The sequence below is a fragment of the Tamandua tetradactyla genome, chromosome 7 (assembly GCF_023851605.1).
Source record: "Tamandua tetradactyla isolate mTamTet1 chromosome 7, mTamTet1.pri, whole genome shotgun sequence".
Classification (NCBI taxonomy): Eukaryota; Metazoa; Chordata; class Mammalia; order Pilosa; family Myrmecophagidae; genus Tamandua; species Tamandua tetradactyla.
In genome coordinates this window covers 88,740,306-88,758,899 of record NC_135333.1, presented here as the reverse complement: position 1 = coordinate 88,758,899, position 18,594 = coordinate 88,740,306, and the positions used below count along the sequence as shown (strand labels likewise).

General features: G+C 36.2%; 1 long non-coding RNA gene across 1 annotated transcript in view; it reads left to right on the top strand.

Annotated features, from left to right (window-relative positions):
- Window positions 1-18,594, top strand: part of LOC143691604 (uncharacterized) — a 228,276-nt gene that overhangs the window by 55,884 nt on the left and 153,798 nt on the right. The window lies entirely within an intron of this gene.

Here is an 18,594-nt window from a genome sequence, read left to right as displayed (position 1 = left end):
TCTCTGGCAAGAATGAATTTAAAAATGTGAAGAAAAATTCTCATTGTTCATTATGATTAAAGATGCAATAAAAATTGCAGAAACCAAAACACATTATCGGGAATATTTAACCTGTGTTTTTGATGATGAGTGCTGTGTTAATAAGAGAATCTAAAAACATGGACAAATTTATGATACTATCTCTAACTTCAAATAGTTGAGGAATGCAGTTGGCCAAGGAGAAGGGTGATATCTGCAGTGTGTAGGTGAGAGAAGTCAGAAGACCATGGGTCTGTAATAGTAAGAGAAAAATAAGCTGTGTCCTCTTTATTCCTGATAATTTGGTTCAAGTTTCACAATCCTCTTCTTTGGCTTCACCAAAATAAGGATATTGATCTGTGGTCTGGAGTATCTCAAAATTGTAATTTGAAACACTTATTAAGAACCCATCAATTAATTGCAAATTCTATGTTATAGCAGAGAAAAATGCATATATTATAATGTTAAAATAAAAAGAAAAAAGGTACATACTTACATGTAAAATGTGCTTGTAACTATGTACAACGAGTGGAAGACAACATAACAACCACGAGCACATTGTGTTAGGTGGTGGAAATGTGAATGATTCTGTTTTCCAAACTATAACTCTATTGGTTTTATAACAACCAAAAAAAAAAACAAACTCTGTAAACACTTTTCAGCTCCTGACTTATGTGATGTACACGATGCTTTGACACTGGTGACTACTCTGATATTTTTAAACCTCTCTCTACACACTGTACACCCTTTCCTCCTCCTAAAAGTTTGTCCTTCTTTACAGTTCCTCTTCTCTACTTGTCCCTAAGGTTCAGCCCTCTGTCCATTGCTCTTATTTTCTAGACTCATCTTAAGCAATGCCATTTATCCAAATGGTTTCACTACTACTTTCTAAAAGATTTCTAAACTATATCCAGCCCTCACCACTCATTTGAACTTTAGTTTTTAATATCCCCAGTGGACATGCACATTTATATATCCCATAGTCTTTTTAAACTCAATAAATGCCTAGTTGATTTAAACATCTACCTTTTAGCCTTTTCTCACCACAGTCTGAATTTCTTGGGTAAATTAGCAACAACACCAACTACTCAGTCAGCTGCCGGTCATCTTAGAGAATTAGCTCTTCCTTGTCCATATCTAATTTACATGCCTTCATCTGACCCCTGCACCCTAAATCCTCAACCAAGTACAGAGGTCTTTCTAAAGCACATATCCCACCTTTTTTCTCCTTATTTTAAGCCTTTGAATGGCTTTCAGTCCTCTGGAATTAAGCAAATATTCTTCAGCACAGAAAAGCAGTGCATAGCCGGTCACACTTGGCCACCCTCCATACCACCTCCCCATGACCTGGGTTCTATATCCATCTCCATTAAACCTTGTGCCACTCTTCATTTTACGTTTTAATGCTTGGGTAACCTTGAAATATTATTTCACTCCATTTATTTGCTTTTTGTGTGAGGCAGTCTTTAAGTCTAGAATGCTCTTTAACCCTCTCTTGCTTGATAATTGTGGCCATCACCCAAAGCTCCTCTTGGTGTTACTTCCTTTGGGACATATTCTCCATCTCCAGGGTGGGCTACTTTTTCATAGTCACCTGCACATCCTAAGCAACTGCTTAGCATTGCTTCTCAGTTCCTCTCACTTTTTCCTGAAATTGTCTTCCTATGAGACCATGTCCCTCTTGGAAAAGCTGGAAAGTCTGATGGTTAGGGGTTCCAGCCCTGGAATCATTCTTTTTAGGTTCAAACCCTGCCTCAAACTTTGTTAGCTGAGTAACCTTAGGAAAACTACTAAGTCTCCAAGCATGAGTTACTTTGACTATAAAATGAGATTAAAGATAGAACCTACTTCATGAAGTTGTTAGAGAAATATGTAAGATGTACAGATCCTGCCATATGGTAAAACTCAACAAATGTTAAATACTTTATAACATGAATATTGTTCTTCTACATTGTGCCTGATCCCTTCTTATATCACCAGAGGTAAGCAGTACTTTGCATATTATTGAAGGAAATAATGAATTAACTAGAAAATCTTTTATCCATAGCAGCATACTAAGATTATACAAATGGGGTGGTGCAATGGTAGCTCAGTGGCAGAATTCTCACCTGCAATGCCGGAGACCCAGGTTCGATTCCTGGAGCCTGCCCATGCCAAAAAAAAAAAAATCATACAAATGAATCACAGAGAATGAGGGCCTCAGTTGAATTATTTGGTCTGATAAGTGCTGACATGATATCTTATAAAGAAGTTGGTATATTTCTTGTAGAGGACTCGGTGGGGCACCACCCAGATCTACCCCTCAGTCCTCATGCACTCAACTCTCCCAGCTGCTGAAAGAATTACGGCTGACATCTTGCAACTGAATAACTCTCCTGACATTTGCCCTGGGCTGACAAGGGCTGATAAGAGCCACCTCATCCAAGGTGCTGACCCTGCCTGCATGGGATGAGGGGTACTAAGATCTGGCCTCCTTGCCCCAACTCAGGACAACTTAGGAAAGCCATCTGAACTCCAGAGCTCCCTATAAGACTGGATGAGGCTCTGTAGGGACTCAATGGGAGCCCGCTTTCTCTCTCTACCCAATCCTGCTTCTTTCATTTGTGCAGGTGTTGATCCAAGAGCACAGTCTGTAACATCGTGTATGCATACTTCTGTCTTTAAATCTGAACCCAGTATGCAACATTTTCTGAAGTATGAAAGGAAAGTGTGGTGAAGTTACATTTTAGACACAATATATATGATGTATATGAGATGCATATGAAATGATTAGTAGCAAGCCTAGCACCAAAATGGAAAATAGGATGATTATTTTTTACTTTGATGGATAAAAGGATTTGTAAGGGGTGCCAAAACAGAGGTAAGTGGCTGCTCACAGCAGCTTTAAACCCTGGCTGAATCTGCACCTTGAATATGGTAAATTTGGGGTCCTTTAGGGTTCTGTGCCCATTTACATTCCATCATTTGTTCCTTATTGGGAAATGCAAACATGGAAAGTGAAGGCAGTCCCTGAGGTTCCTGCCTATGGCAAACTCTTGGGGAAATGAGCAGCCTCTGCTCTGATCATATATCCCCAGCAGGCTGTCAAATATCAGGCTGCATTTTCATTAACAAAATTAGGGGTGGTAATATAAACAACATATCACTGATCCATATTACATTGGAATTTCACTTTAAGATGATTTGTTCTAGATTAAAAGTCACTAAATAAGGAAAGCAGAGAGGTTTTATTTATTAAACTTGCCAGAAGGATCTAGCCCGTCATAAACTGATTCTTAGCACGAAAGGTCAGGAGAGTTTTTTTTTTTTAAAAACTACAAGATATATCATAGTTTCTATTTATTAATTACAAAAGAAATATATTAAAAGTAATATATGCACATGATATTAAACAATACAGAATTATACAAAGTAAAAAGGGAAAGTCTTCCATAACCAACCCACACCCCAAAATGCCATTCCTCAGGAATAATCACAGTTAAGTGATTGGTGTATTTCTGGGAAAATATATATCTATAATAAAACCATGAAAAATAATGCATAAATATGAACAGTGAGTCTAACTTTTAAATGTCTTAAGCTAATGTGGGATATGACATTTCTACTGTCTCATCCATCCTCTACTCACTCTAATCTCCTGTACATGTTGTATGAGTAGCCTTAGTTAACTGCCAGAATATTGACAGCCTTCTCTTATCTTCTTTCCCGAAACAACTTCCTTTGAGAACACCAGTGGGATCATGGACTATCTGGCTATTTTGCTTTCTTTGGAAGTTCAGCCTCTTTTGAAAATGGTGATATCATTTTGAGACCTAGTTAGGACTTCTTATTTTTCCTCTTTTTATATGAGTCCCCTGAGTCATGCCACACTTGACTTTTCTGCTTTCATTAGCTCATAGCATTTGAATTTAGTCACAACAGAGGATTATTAAGTTTTTACTTCTTAAATCATTGCTATAATTTCTCTTTCAATCTTTTTCTATCTGTCACAACTTGTAGCTCTCTCCCGTCACAACAGTGAATAACTTTTTCTATATATATTATCGTAAAAGGCCTCAGTTGTTACTGCAGAAGTCATTACGAATAGATTTAAGCAATGACTCCAGATTTTGAGGCGTGTACAACCATGAAATAGGCTACCACTAAAAATGGTGATACCTCTAGCCTTAGAGAATTCTAGAACACAGAAAATTTGAACCCAAAGATTAGAAGTCATTCAATCTCATTTTACTGAAGATGAATTATAATCAAAGTAGGATAGTCTCACATACAGACATAAAATATGTCAAAACTATATTAATGGTCCAGAGTAAAATGCATTTAGACACAAGAATCTGGACAGATAAATCTGAATGTATAGATTCAACGATTTGGCAGCAAGACCTGGACTGAGAGTGCCTTGCATTAAGAAAGCAAACCTTACTGCTCCTTTTAGCATTTCCAGCAAACTAAACAGAAACTAGCTAATATAAAATCATGCCAGCTATATGAAAAAAATTTTTAAAGAGTTAACTATAGCTGGAATATTTTTTAGGAATTATAAAGTTATATTTTTCAGGTTTAAACAAGAACATATGCTCCTTAATTATAGACAGCCACTGTTTCTCTTATCAAAAACAAAGGACTCATTTATTTTCTTGTTTCCTTGGTCATAAAAAGTAGATAGAAATAAACCCTAAATTGTTATATCTGCAGCACTGACTATAAATAGAATGTTTTTCCTAGTTTCTTATGGGTCATTTAAAAGTCTGTAAGTCCTTGCTTTGGAATTAACCTTGTCATTAAAACTCGTCCTTTAAAGTGAATGGGCTCTCCTTTCAAAGAAGAGCGTTCTAGTAAGTGGTGAAATGCATGTGCTTTTTATCTGCCCTAGAGGAAGCACTGTAATGCCAACCAGCTCCTAAAGGTGCATCTGTGGTATGAATTTAAATATAAATGAATCTGTAAAATAAAACTGTGAAAAATATCAACTCCATATTGAAAACTGAATGTACAATATGCTTGAACTCTTGCAGAAAGGAAAGTAAAAAGCTGCTATGAGTCAGAGAATTAGTGATGAAATCAGGTCTCTGAGATTGTAGAACTGATAAACAACCATGAAAACAATCTTTTCTCTCATGCATCCTACAAGCCCAGAACTATTATCTTAAAATGATCTTCTCAGAGCAAATAAGGTGGTTGTTGAGGGAGTCTGCAGACACAAAAAATAGACACACGTTTTTCAGTTGCAACAACACTTTTGTAACAAGATACCCCCTGAATATTTTTCTTGGTCTATTATAATAAACATTTTTAAATCAATCAAGCCCAAACTTTCAAACAATAAATAATTGTTGTGAATGTAGTGCTTATGTGCTGTTATTTACCTATACTTAACGCAGTTGACCATGCCCCGTTAAATGCCAGCGTACAAAGAAACCACTCCCGCTGGGAGGAAATTTCCCGTAACCATCAGCCTAGCTGGTGTCTGGGACAACCCACAACAAATCTCACTGTGACTGTCCACGGATCCAAGCCTGAAAGATCAGTGATTTTACACTGATATTCTTCTGAAACCTGCTAGCACCTGTGAGGTTCAAATTTCAGAACTTTTAGAAAGAAAGAAAGTAAGTACTTCTAAAACAATGCCAGAAAGGAAGTAATAAATTCTTCAGGATTAACAAACACCAATGTCTGATGCAAATGAATTAAATCCCCTTTGATATTCAGGGAGTAATTAAAATTAGTGAATTAGATATGCAAGTCTTCTTTTGTTGCAGCTCTCTTTTGCAAATATTGTGATTAACTTGCATTGTCAACATCATTGGAAAGCTACTCTCTGGCTTTCTTGAACACGTTTCTCCACAGAGCATCTGTGTGCCTAGAATCTTGATGAGTGCAATGATTATGTTTCAAGATTCTAAACTTTTTATTTCACAAAATTTTGATTTAAAAAATAGATGGAGGCTTTTGTATGTATGTATGTCACTATCAACATCTTTTGAAACAAACCAGAACATAATTTTGTCATAAGCACATTGAAAATCTTTTCCTTCTGCCTTAAAAGGATATGCTTATAGATTTCTATAAGAAAGCAAAAGAGATTAGGAATTTTTTATCTGATACCAAAATATTCACTATAGGATAAGAAAAGGGTTCTCGTAGTAAATAGTTTCTGCTATTTTTTTATATCTAGCCAAATGTTTCAGTAAGATATTTCAAATTCTGGAACCACTCCTACTCATATGAAGTCTAAATATATATTTCTTGAGTTATTATTAATTCATGAACACATTGTTGGGTTATATTTATGTAGCTTGACACATTACATTTTTCACTGTTAGTATGCAAAGGATTCAGAAAAGGAAGTTAGTTTTGTGAACCGGCTGTCCTGGTGCAATATGTATTTGTGCTTTGTCTGGGGCTCTGTACTTGAACTAGAGAGGAGGATGTTTCTGGGTTTATAATATAGCTTGAGGTGAAGGCAGAACATGTCCCTTTACTACCACCATATGTTAAAAAAATGATATCTTTGATGATGTATCTTTACTGATATAGAATTGTTGAACTCTCAAATTAAGATTTTTAATCCAGGTTCAGAGAGGCTAGAGATTTTATCTGGAAAAGTCAGTAGAAAGCTGCATCACAAAATTTTTGGCCAGGATATGTGTAAAAACTGTACCTGATAAAATATTCAACATGGGAATGTTTTAGCCAAGTTTCATTAGACATTACATCCCTTACTTGGAATGCAGGGCACAGTACTCTACCTACTGTGCTGTTGATGGGTTTACTCGAGTTTGCAGGGATTATCTATCTAAGAGCCTCAGTATACCAATGCCAGCTTCTAGATAAGACTACATTGCCTGGAATTATTTTATTTTCATAAGTAAAACTATATAGATGAACTCTTAGAAATCTAGTATTCCTGAAAAGTGTCCCTCTCCTCCATGCTTTTTCTTTTCTTTATTCTTTCTTTTGCTTTTAAAGCAATCAAGGGGGCTGTCTTCCTCAGTTATTAACTCCTTAGGTACTCGCGACAATGGATTTTGGAATATTCTAAAGGATTTGGTGGCAGAGCTCTCTGTATTCTCTCCAAAAGTGAATTTCTCATTACCCAACTCATGTGATGATATGATCCTGAAAAATCTGATGTTGGCTGTATTGGTTTTTTAAAGTTGCCAGAATGCAATACACCAGAACCAGAATGACTTTTAAAAAGGGAATTTAATAGTGACAAGTTTATAGTTTTAAGGCTGTGAAAATGTCCAAGTTAAGGCACCAACAAGAGGTTATCTTCACTCAAGAAAGACTGATGTCCAGAACACCTCTGTCAGCTGGGAAGGCATGTGGCTTGCAACTGCTGGTCCCTTGCTCCTGGGCTCCTTTGCTTTTTAAAGGACTCCAGTAAACTAATCAAGACCCACATTGAATGGGTGGAGTCACATCTCCATCTAATCAAAAGGTCACATCCACAGTTTGCATAATCTAATCAAGAGTTTCTGCCCTACAGTATTGAATCAGGATTAAGAGGAACAGCTGTCCCCCACAAGATTGGATCAGGATTAAAAAAAAATTGGGGGCGGTACATAACAGTTTCAAATTGGCACAATGGCATATCCCATTGGAACAATGTGACACCTTTCTCCACCTAGTTAACACACGGGCTAGGAAATATTTTCTTTAGAGCTGATAGTGCAGTGCCCTGACTTCGGTGTGTGGGTTCCCAGATTATTAAGGTGGTTCTCAGTGTATTAAGGCCATGTTGAAGCTATCCATATAGTCTGTATATTCTCTGGCATTATTACGTATATTCCTCAAGTGTTTGTTATTAACTAATTGGATTGTTTTTCTTATTAGTTATTGGTATCAGGAGTTGTTTGACGATTTCAATATTGTTTAGAGAATAAAACTAGATTTGGAAAAATGCCAACACTATAAATGTTTTATTAAATACATACCTCCTTTGGAAGTTCTTGATGCTTAATGAATCATATTCTAAAAGAGAAAATAAAGTTCAAAAAATTGAAACAGGAAAACAGTTTTCCCGGTGTAAAGAACACAAGTTAAAATAATTATTTTTGTTCTCTTCTCCAAAGTGAGAATTAAGAGCAATAGGGCTAATGAATTAGTTTAGTTTATTTCAGTTCCTTTTAGTTCAATGAACTGTTACTGAGCTTCTATAAGTGCTGGTATCAAATGAGGTGCTCAGGAGCACCAAGATAAAGATACTGTCTCTTGATCAAGTAAACGAAGGCCAGATGGGTAAGATCAGCATGCAAATGAACACTTCAGTAGCATTGTGAAGACTATGATGGAGTTCCTTTTAGGTTACTCTGGGAAACCAGAAGGATATTGAGTCAACCTAAGGATGCAGAATGCTTTCAGAAGGGGGTAATGCCTAAGATGTTCTTAAAGTTTGAAAAGGAGTAGGGACTGGGAAAAAGAGGATGTGATTGTGTAGGTAAGAAGGCAATTCATGTAGAAGGAAGAACATGAGCAAATGAGAGAAGAACTAGAATAGAATGCTCTGATAAGGAACCTACTAACAGCAATGAACTGTGTGAATGGACATTGTAAGGGGAATGGCATATGATAGAGATAGAGGGATGGATGCACTCAGGTCACTGAGGGCCTTGTATACAAGCTAAGGAACCTGGACTTCAGTCTTTAGGTGATTGAGAGAAAGAGGAAGGAGTGAATATGAACAAGTGGAAAGTCTGAGATTTTACCCTGTTTGCAAGTTAACAGATTAGCCTGCTACAGTTTCATGGATGCTTGTGTTAAATGTGGAACTCCTGGGTAATAGAAAAAGAATTTTGTTATTCATGGCACAATAGGCAGCATGAGTTTCAACTTCACGTTGGTTTTTTTCTCACTAGGTCCCACGGGTACAACAAGAAGCAGGGGGTCCAGGAGGATATTGTGTACATAGTGGGTTTGCTTCACAGCCAAGGAGCCCAGAGTTTAGGATTTTCCAAAATTGTGTAAGAGAACTGTAAGCAAATCTGCCCAACCTTTGCTCTGGATAGAGATATTATCTATATTGTACTGGACAGCAAAAGAAGAAAAAAAAACCACACACATCAACAAATAAATTTCTCTGCCCCAGACAGAGAGACACTGTCTCTTCCAGGGTTGTTTGTATGCAAATATTCTTGAAAACACTGCCTAGAATAAAAATTGTCAGTACCTGTGCTCAAAAGATGTGCAGAAATGTTCCAGACATGAAGAATTATCTGCCAGCAATAAAATCAATTAGATTTATGTGTTAGTTTTATTACTCTGATGGCAGGTGAGGGATACATTTTTGATAGAGGTGGGATAGGGTTTGGAGGTTGTTGCAATAATCCAGGTAAAAGATGACAAGAGCCCAAATTTAAGAGATGGTAGGGAGAAATGAGAAATAGTGAAAACTGGCAGCATTATCCATTTGAGAGAGAGGGAATGGTCTAGAACAGGGGATAGCAAACTTTTCTTTTTTAGCTTAACCATAGGTATATTTAAATAAAGCATCCATATAATCATTGTAAAACCTGTGTTTGTGCAGTTTCATAAACCAATTTAAAATTAAATTAACAAGGGAAAAATCTACAAATTCAGATAGCACAGTTCTTAAATTCTAAATATTAAACACTAACTTAAATACAATTTGATCAGCTGTCAAAACTGAATTTCTCACAATATCAAATAAAAAAATTATTTTTTTTGTAAAAGATATTACAAATGTCTACATTGCTATGGTAATGACCTATGTTACTAAACATTTTCCTAATAATATGAAGATACAAATATTTTTACAAGTAACGTGAAAATCTTAACCACATGAAAATCTTAATGGATATCTTACCTTTTCCATAGGCATATTTCAATTAAATATCTAAGTAATCATTTTAAAGCCTGTTTGTACAGTATGTTGCATAAACCAATTTAAAATTAAAGCAAGGAAGGAAAAAAAATCTATAGATACAGATATCAGAGTTTCTTAGATTATAAATATTAAATACTATTTTAAATTCCATTTATTTAACTTTCAAAGTTGTGTGCATTCTCAAATATCAAGTAAAAAGTTATCACAAACATAACTTGCTATAGTAATGACCTATGTTACTAAGCATTTTCAAATTTTTTATTTCAGAAATTTATTTTATCCAATATTACTATAGCTCTCTATAGTTGTTTCTTTCTACCATTTTTTTGTTGTAAAATATAACATATATATGCAAAGAAAAAAGAAATAATTTTGAAAGCACACTTCAATAAGCAACTACAGAACGGTCCCAGAATTTGTCAAGGGCTGCCATTCCCTCATCTCAGATTTTTCCTTCTAGCTGCTCCAAAACACTGGAGGCTTTACCAGAATCATAATAACAGAATCATACAGTATCTGTCTTTTTGTGTCTGACTTATTTCACTCAGCATTATTTCCTCAAGGTTGTCCACATTGTTATATATTTCAGGACATTATTTTGCCTTACTGCTGCATAATATTCCATCATATGTATATACCACATCTTGTTTATCCACCCGTGTGTTGATGGGCACCAGGATTGTTTCCATCTGTTGGCAATTGTGAATAGTGCCACTGTGAACATCGGTGTACAAATGTCTGTTCGTGTCACTGCCCTCAACTCTATTGGCATTGCTGGGTCATAGGGCAACTCTATATTTAGCTTTCTGAGGAATTGCCAAACTGACTTCCACATCAGCTGACCTACTATACATTCTCACCAGCAGTGAGTAAGTGTTTCAATTTCTCCACATGCCCTCCAACATTTATATTTCCTCCTTGTTTAATAGCACCATTCTTATAGGTGTGTCATCTTAATTTGCATCTCCCTTATAGACAAGGAAGATGATCAGCTCTTCATGTACTTTTTAGCCATCTGTATTTCCTCTTCAGAAAAGTGCCTATTCATTTCCTCTGTACATTTTATAATTGGGTTGTTGTTCTTTTATTGTTGAGTTGTATAATTTCTGTATGTATACAGGATATCAGCTTTTATCTGATATGTGGTTTCCAAATATTTTCTCCCATTGAATTGTCAGCCTCTTCACCTTCTTAACAAGTCCTTTGAGCCCCAGAAGCTCTTGGTCTTAAGGAGTTCCCATTTTTTCTTTTGCAGTTATACTTTAGGTATAAGGTTTAAGAAGCTACCTCCTATTACTAGATTTTGAAGTTGTTTCCCTACATTTTCTTCTAGAAGTGTTATGATAATGGCTTATATTTAGGTCTTTAATCCATTTTGAATTAATTTTTGTATAGGGTGTAAGGTAGGGGAGTCCTTTTTCATTTTTTTGGCTATTGAAATCCAGTTCTCCCATGCCCATTTATTGAAAAGACTATTCTGTCCCAGTTCAGTGGATTTAGGGGATTATTGAAGATCTAATGTCCATAAATTCGGTGGTCAATATCTGCACTTTCGATTTTATTCCACTGGTCAGTCCTTCTATCTTTGTGCCCGTACCATGCTGTTTTGACCACTGTGGCTTCACAGTAAGCTTTATAGTCAAGAAATGATAGTCTTCCCACTTTGCTCTTCTTTTTTTTAGGATATCTTTAGCTATTTGGGGGTCTCTTTCCCTTCCATATAAATTTGATAACCAGCTTTTCCAAGTCTTCAAAGTAGGTTGTTGGGATTTTTATTGGTATTGCATTGAATCTGTAGATCATTTTGGGTAGAATTGACATCTTCATGATATTCAACTTTCCTATCCATGCACATGGAATGTCTTTCCATCTATTTAGGTACTTTTCATTACTTTTAGCAATTTTTTGTAATTTTCTGTGTATACATCCTTAACATCCCTGGTTAGGCTTGTTCCTAGATACCTGATTCTTCTAGTCACTGTTCTTAATGAAATTTTTTCCTTAGTTGTCACCTCAGATAGGTCATTGCCCGTGTATAGAAACATGACTGATTTTTGTACATTAATCTTGTATCCTATCACTTTGCTGAATTTGTTTATTAGCTCAAGTAGTTTTGCTGTAGATTTCTAAGAAGTTAGAAAACTATAGGATCATGTCATCTGCAAGTAATGAAAGTTTTACTTCTTCCTTTGCTGTTTGGATGATTTTTGCTTCTTTCTCCTGTCAAATCGTTCCAGCTAGTACTTCTAATATAATGTTGAATAATAGTGGTGACAATGGGCATCCTTATCTCATTCCTGATCTTAAGGGAATGCTTTCAATTTCTCACCATTAAGTATGATGCTGGTTTATGAGTTTTTCATATATGCTCTTTATGATTTTGAGAAAGTTTCCTTCAATTCCTAACTTTTGAAGTGTTTTTATCAGGAAAGGATGCTGGATTTTGTCAAATACTTCATCAGCATTGATCAATATGATCATTGCTAGATACCTGATTCTTCTCTATTACATTGATTGATTTTCTTATGTTGAACCACCCTTGCTTTCCTGTATGACTCCCACTTGGTTATGATGTATAATTCTTTTAATGTGGTGTTGGTTACAATTTACTGGTGTTTTGTTAAGCATTTTTTCATCTGTGTTCATTAGGGAGATTGGTGTGTACTTTTCTTTTCTTGTATCGTCTTTATCCAATTTTGGTATTAGAGTGATGTTAGCTTCATTAAATGACTTAGGGATTGTTCTTTTTCCTCAAATTTTTGGAAGAGTTTGAGCAGGATTGGCATTAGTTCTTTTTGAAATGTTTGATAAAATTCTCTTGTGAAGCCATCTGGTCCTGGGCTTGCTTTTTCGTGGGAAGATTTTTGATGACTCATTGGATCTTTTTATGTAGTAATTGGTTTGTTAAGTTCTTCTATTTATTTTCGAGCCACTATAGGTAATTTGGTGGTTTCTAGGAATTTGTCCATTTCATCTAAGTTGTCTAGTTTGCTGGCATACAGTTTTTCATAATATTCTCTTATGATTTTTAAAATTTCTTCTAATCTGTGGTAACAACCCCCCTCTTGTTTCTGATTTTCTTTATTTGTGTCCTCTCTCTTTTTTTCTTCATTAGTCTAGCTAAGGGACCATCAATTTTATTGATTTTCTCAAAGAACTAACTTTTAGTTTTGTTGATTCTTTCTATTGTTTTATTGTTCTCTAGTTTGTTTACTTCTGCTTTAGTTTTTATAATTTCTTTTATTTGCTTTGGGGTTAGTTTACTGTTATTTTTCTAAATTCTCCAGGTAAGCAGTTATATCCTTAAATTTTGCTCATTCTTGTTTTTTAATTTAGGAATTTAGGGCAATGCATTTTCTTGTTGATCTTCTATGTGGTTGTTCTATCTATAGTGGAAAATGGTATATTGAAGTCTCCCACTATTACTGTCGATACATCTATAGCTCCCTTCAGTTTTTCTAATATGTGCCTCATGTACTTGGAGGTCCTTGTTTGGGAGCGTACACATTTATGATTGTTATTTCTTCCTAGTGAATTGTCCCTTTTATTAATATATAGTGTCCTTTATTTCTTATGACGTCTTTACATTTAAAATCTATTTTATCTGATATTAGTATAGCTACTCCTGCTTTCTTTTGGTTATAGCTTGCATAGAAGATCTATTCCATCCTTTCATTTTCAGTCTGTGTCCTTGAGTCTAAAATATGTCTCTCTTGTAAGCAGCATATGGATGGATTATGTTTTTTGATCCATTCTGCCAGTCTGTATCTTTTAATTGATGAGTTTAGTACATTAACATTCAAGGTAATTACTGTAAAAGTGGTTCTTGACTCTACAGTCTTTATCTTAGGGTTTTGTTTGTTTGTTTGTTTAGTTTTTTTGCATGGGCAGGCACCAGGAATCGAACCCAGGTCTCCAGCATGGCAGGAGAGAACTCTGCCTGCTGAGTCACCGTGGCCCACCCGTCCTTTAGTTTTTTATTTGTCAGATATATGTATATTATTTTACCTCTCTCTCTTTTTTCCTTTAAATTACCATTAATCATATTCATCAATTCTGTGCTGTGCTCCAGACCTCTCTCTCCTGTCTTTTTTTTTTATCAGCTGACAGGTCTCCCTTTAGTATTTCTTGTAGTGCTGGTCTCTTGTTGACTAGTTTTCTCAATCTTTCTTTGACTTTGAAGATTTTACTATCTCCTTCAATTTTGAAGGACAGTTTGGTTGGATAAAGAATTCTTGGTTGAAAGCCTTTCTCATTCAGAATCTTAAATATATCATATGACTGGCTTCTTCCTTCCACAGTGCCTGCTGAGTAGTCTGAAGTCAGTCTTATGTGTCATCCCTTATGTGTAGTAGATTGCTTTTCTTGTGCTACTTTCAGGACTTTCTGTTTCTCTTCAATACCTGACAGTGTGGATTAGTATGTGTCTTGGAGGAGGCTGTTTGGGTTTATTTTATTTGGAGTTTGCTGAGCCTCTATGACTTGCATATTCATGTGTTTTATAAGGGTTGGGAAGTTTTCTTCAACTCAATTTTCAACTAACTTTCCCAATCCTTTACTCTTCTCTTCTCCTTCTTGGACACCAATGATTCTTATATTTGTGTGCCTCTTGTTGTCCATCATTTCCCTAAGATCCATTTGCATTTTTTCCATCTTTCTTGCCATTTGTTATTCTGTTTGCTCTAGTTCAATTGTTTTACCTCCTAGCTCATTTATTCTTCCTTCTGTTTCTTCAAATCTGCTATGATGTGTCTCCTGTATATTTTTAATTAGGTCTACTGTATCTTTCATTTCTGTGAGATCTGCCATTTTTCTATTTAACCTTCTGAATTCTTCTTTGTGCCCTTCTAGTGTCATCTTGATTTTTTTATTTCTTTTTTTTAATACGGTTTTTTTGAGATTTGGTTTTTTTTGTATGCTGTATGGCGGGGTCACATTTCATTATTTTTTCATGTGAGTATCCCATTATTGCAGCACCATTTGTTGAATTTTTGTTTCTTTGTTTTTGTTTGTTTGTTTTGCTTGTTTGTTTGTTTTTGGGGGGAGTGCATGCACCAGGAATCAAACCTGGGTCTCCCGTGTGGCAGGCGAGAATTCTACCACTGAACTACTCTTGGACCTCCTATCCTTTATTTCTTTATAGATATCCTTGAGTACCTGTTCCATATTCTGTGTCCTTTCTGGTATTTTGATTTGGTCACTTGACTGGGCTATTTCTGCTTGGATCTTGATGGGCTTTGGGATTTTCTGTTGTGTTTGGGGCAACTGATATGGTTATTTTGCAAGTTGGTTTCCTTCACACTTCTAAAGTTTTGTATTTACTTGGTTTTTGCTAAATGTTTCCCTTTACACTTTGTTTGTCAATTATTTTCCACCAAATCAAGGTCTGGATCTCATGTAGGAGATACAGTTCTTCTTAAGGGTCTATTAGAAGCTAGGCTGAGGTACACAGGTACTCCAGTGGCAGAATGGGTGCCCACCATGTGGGAGACCCAGACTCGACTCCCAGCACCCCAGGACCACAGTCCTGGTCCTTTTCTCCCCATCCCCTGTCTTGTTTCCAGGAGCAGGAATGAACTCACTCCACTCCTCTCTGCCATCTTCCCAGACAACAGCAAACTTTTTCAGTACAGGGCCAGATAGTAACTATTGTAGGCTTTGTGGGCCATATGACCTCTGCTGACATTCAGCTCTGCCATCATAATGTGGAACAGGCCTGGTAGCATAGAAACATATGGGTGATGCTGTGTTCCAATAAAACCTCTTTTATAAAAACAGATCCATGGATTCTAGTTAAATGACTCCTGGTCTAGAGCAAACTCCAAGGTATTCTCCTGTCTGACCTGATGGATGGTAATGTCAATAATTGAGAGAAAGGATTTAGCCTATTTTTTGGTAGGTGTTGCAGAGTGGGAAGAAGAGTTTTTGAAACTTTTGAATTTAGGAAAGTAAGGGATATCCAGGTATAGATGTTCACTAGGCAGCTGGTTACATACATTTGAACTTCAAGATGAGGTCAGTGTTAAAGATAATAATTTAGAATTTCCAAGTATATAGATGCAAATTAAAACCATGAAAGTGAATATAATCTTCGATGAGAGCATCAAGTGGGGGTAAAAATGAAACTCTAGGAAAGCATCCATAGTTAAGGGTCAAGCTTCAATTAGGAGATAAACTTTTTCAGATGTAACAACTTATCTGTGTGTGTGCATGTGTGTGAGTGTGTATGTGTGTGAAGAAGGGATTAGAGAATGCATTTTAATGTTAAAACTAAAAAAAACCCTCTCTATGACTTCAACTCTGAAAACCCCCAAACTCTGAAAGTCATTATTCTTCATCACAATAGTAAAGGATTCTAAGAAATTTCAGAGGGACACTGATATTTTTCCTATTTCAATTTGTCATTTTAAGAATAAAATTAATTGGGAAAGACCTTAGTTATGTAGAAATCTGAACTACTTCCATAATAATCTAGTCTTTTATCTGGGAAGGGCATATAGATCAGTTTGCTCTGTTCTTCTCTTCTGAATAGATATATGGCTGCAGTCATTAGTTATTCATTTATTTTGTCAGTCACTTGATAAATATTGAATAAGCACCTACAATGTGCACAGCAAGGTGGTGTGGAGGTTAGAAAAGTGAACAAGCCACAACCTTCCTGTATTTAAACAAAATAATGATACCACCAGCCGAATGTGGTCATCATCTCAAAAGATGGTCACTGAAACCATTGTGATGTTATTGGTGTGTTTTCTTGGCTTCTCTTTGCAATTGTGCTTTAGAAACATATGGAAAAAAAACAAAACAAAACATGACTCCATGCTTTTAAGTCATAGTTATCTATGAGTCCAGGAAAGGGAAACAGTAAATAAAATCACACCATTGCACATGCTTTTTGGTAAAATTTGAGTAAGGAGGGATGAAATGTAGTCAAAACTGTTGCCATCTCTTCAAACTGTAAGAACAACTCTCCTTGGTATCTTGTTTAAAATACATATGATAAGAGAAGAAAAGTCCTGCTCTTAAAAAAAGAAATTTACCCCACGCACGGATTCCCGGGCCGGCTGGGAGATTCGGATTGGCACTCCCCCAAACCGTGGCGGCTAACGCCCCCCCCCACGCGCGGATTCCCGGGCCGGCTGGGACATTCGGATCGGCACTCCCCCAAGCCGCTTCAGCTGGCGACCCTCCCCCACAGCGAGAGTTTTCCAAAGTTAAAGGAGCCACAGCATCTTTTACTGGTGGGACCCGCAGTCAGATGAGCACCACGAGCGCCACCTATTGGGCAGGATAAGAAAAACAGAGCCCAGAGATTTCACAGAAAAATCTTTCAACCTGCTGGGTCCCACACCCAAGGAAATCTGATTAAATGCCAAGACGCCAGCAGAAAATAACGGATCACACTCGGAAAATTGAAGATATGGCCCAGTCAAAGGAACAAACCAATAGTTCAAATGAGATACAGGAGCTGAGACAACTAATGCTGAATATATGAACAGAAATAAAAACCAAATCAGTAAATTGAGGGAGGACATGAAGAAGACATGGGCTGAACAAAAAGAAGAAATAGAAAATCTGAAAAAACAAATCACAGAACTTATGGGAGTGAAGGACAAAGTAGAAAAGATGGAAAAAACAATGGATACCTACAATGGTAGATTTAAAGAGACAGAAGCTAGAATTAGTGAACTAGAGGATGGAACATCTGAATTCCAAAAAGAAACAGAAACTGTAGGGAAAAGAATGGAAAAATTTGAGCAGGGGATCAGGGAACTGGATGACAATATGACGCGCACAAATATACATGTTGTGGGTGTCCCAGAAGGAGAAGAGAAGGGAAAAGGAGGAGAAAAACTAATGGAAGAAATTATCACTGAAAATTTCCCAACTCTTATGAAAGATCTAAAATTACAGATCCAAGAAGTGCAGCGCACCCCAAAGAGAATAGACCCAAATAAGCATTCTCCAAGACACTTACTAGTTAGAATGTCAGATCAAAGAGAAAGAGAAGATCTTGAAAGCAGCAAGAGAAAAACAATCCATCATATACAAGGGAAACCCAATAAGACTATGTGTAGATTTCTCAACAGAAACCATGGAAGCTAGAAGACAGTGGGATGATATATTTAAATTACTAAAAGAGAAAAACTGCCAACCAAGACTTCTATATCCAGCAAAATTGTCCTCCAAAATGAGGGAGAAATTAAAACATTCTCAGACAAAAAAGTCACTGAGAGAATTTGTGACCAAGAGACCAGCTCTGCAAGAAACACTAAAGGGAGCACTAGAGTCAGATACGAAAAGACAGAAGAGAGAGGTATGGAGAAGAGTGTAGAAAGAAGGAAAATCAGATATGATATATATAATACAAAAGCCAAAATGTTAGAGGAAAATATTATCCAAACAGTAATAACACTAAATGTTAATGGACTGAACTCCCCAATCAAAAGACATAGACTGGCAGAATGGATTAAAAAACAGGATCCTTCTATATGCTGTCTACAGGAAACACATCTTAGACACAAAGATAAACATAGGTTGAAAGTGAAAGGTTGGGAAAAGATATTTCATGCAAATAACAACCAGAAAAGAGCAGGAGTAGCTATACTAATATCCAACAAATTAGACTTCAAATGTAAAACAGTTAAAAGAGACAAAGAAGGACACTATCTACTAATAAAAGAAACAATTAAACAAGAAGACATAACAATCATAAATATTTATGC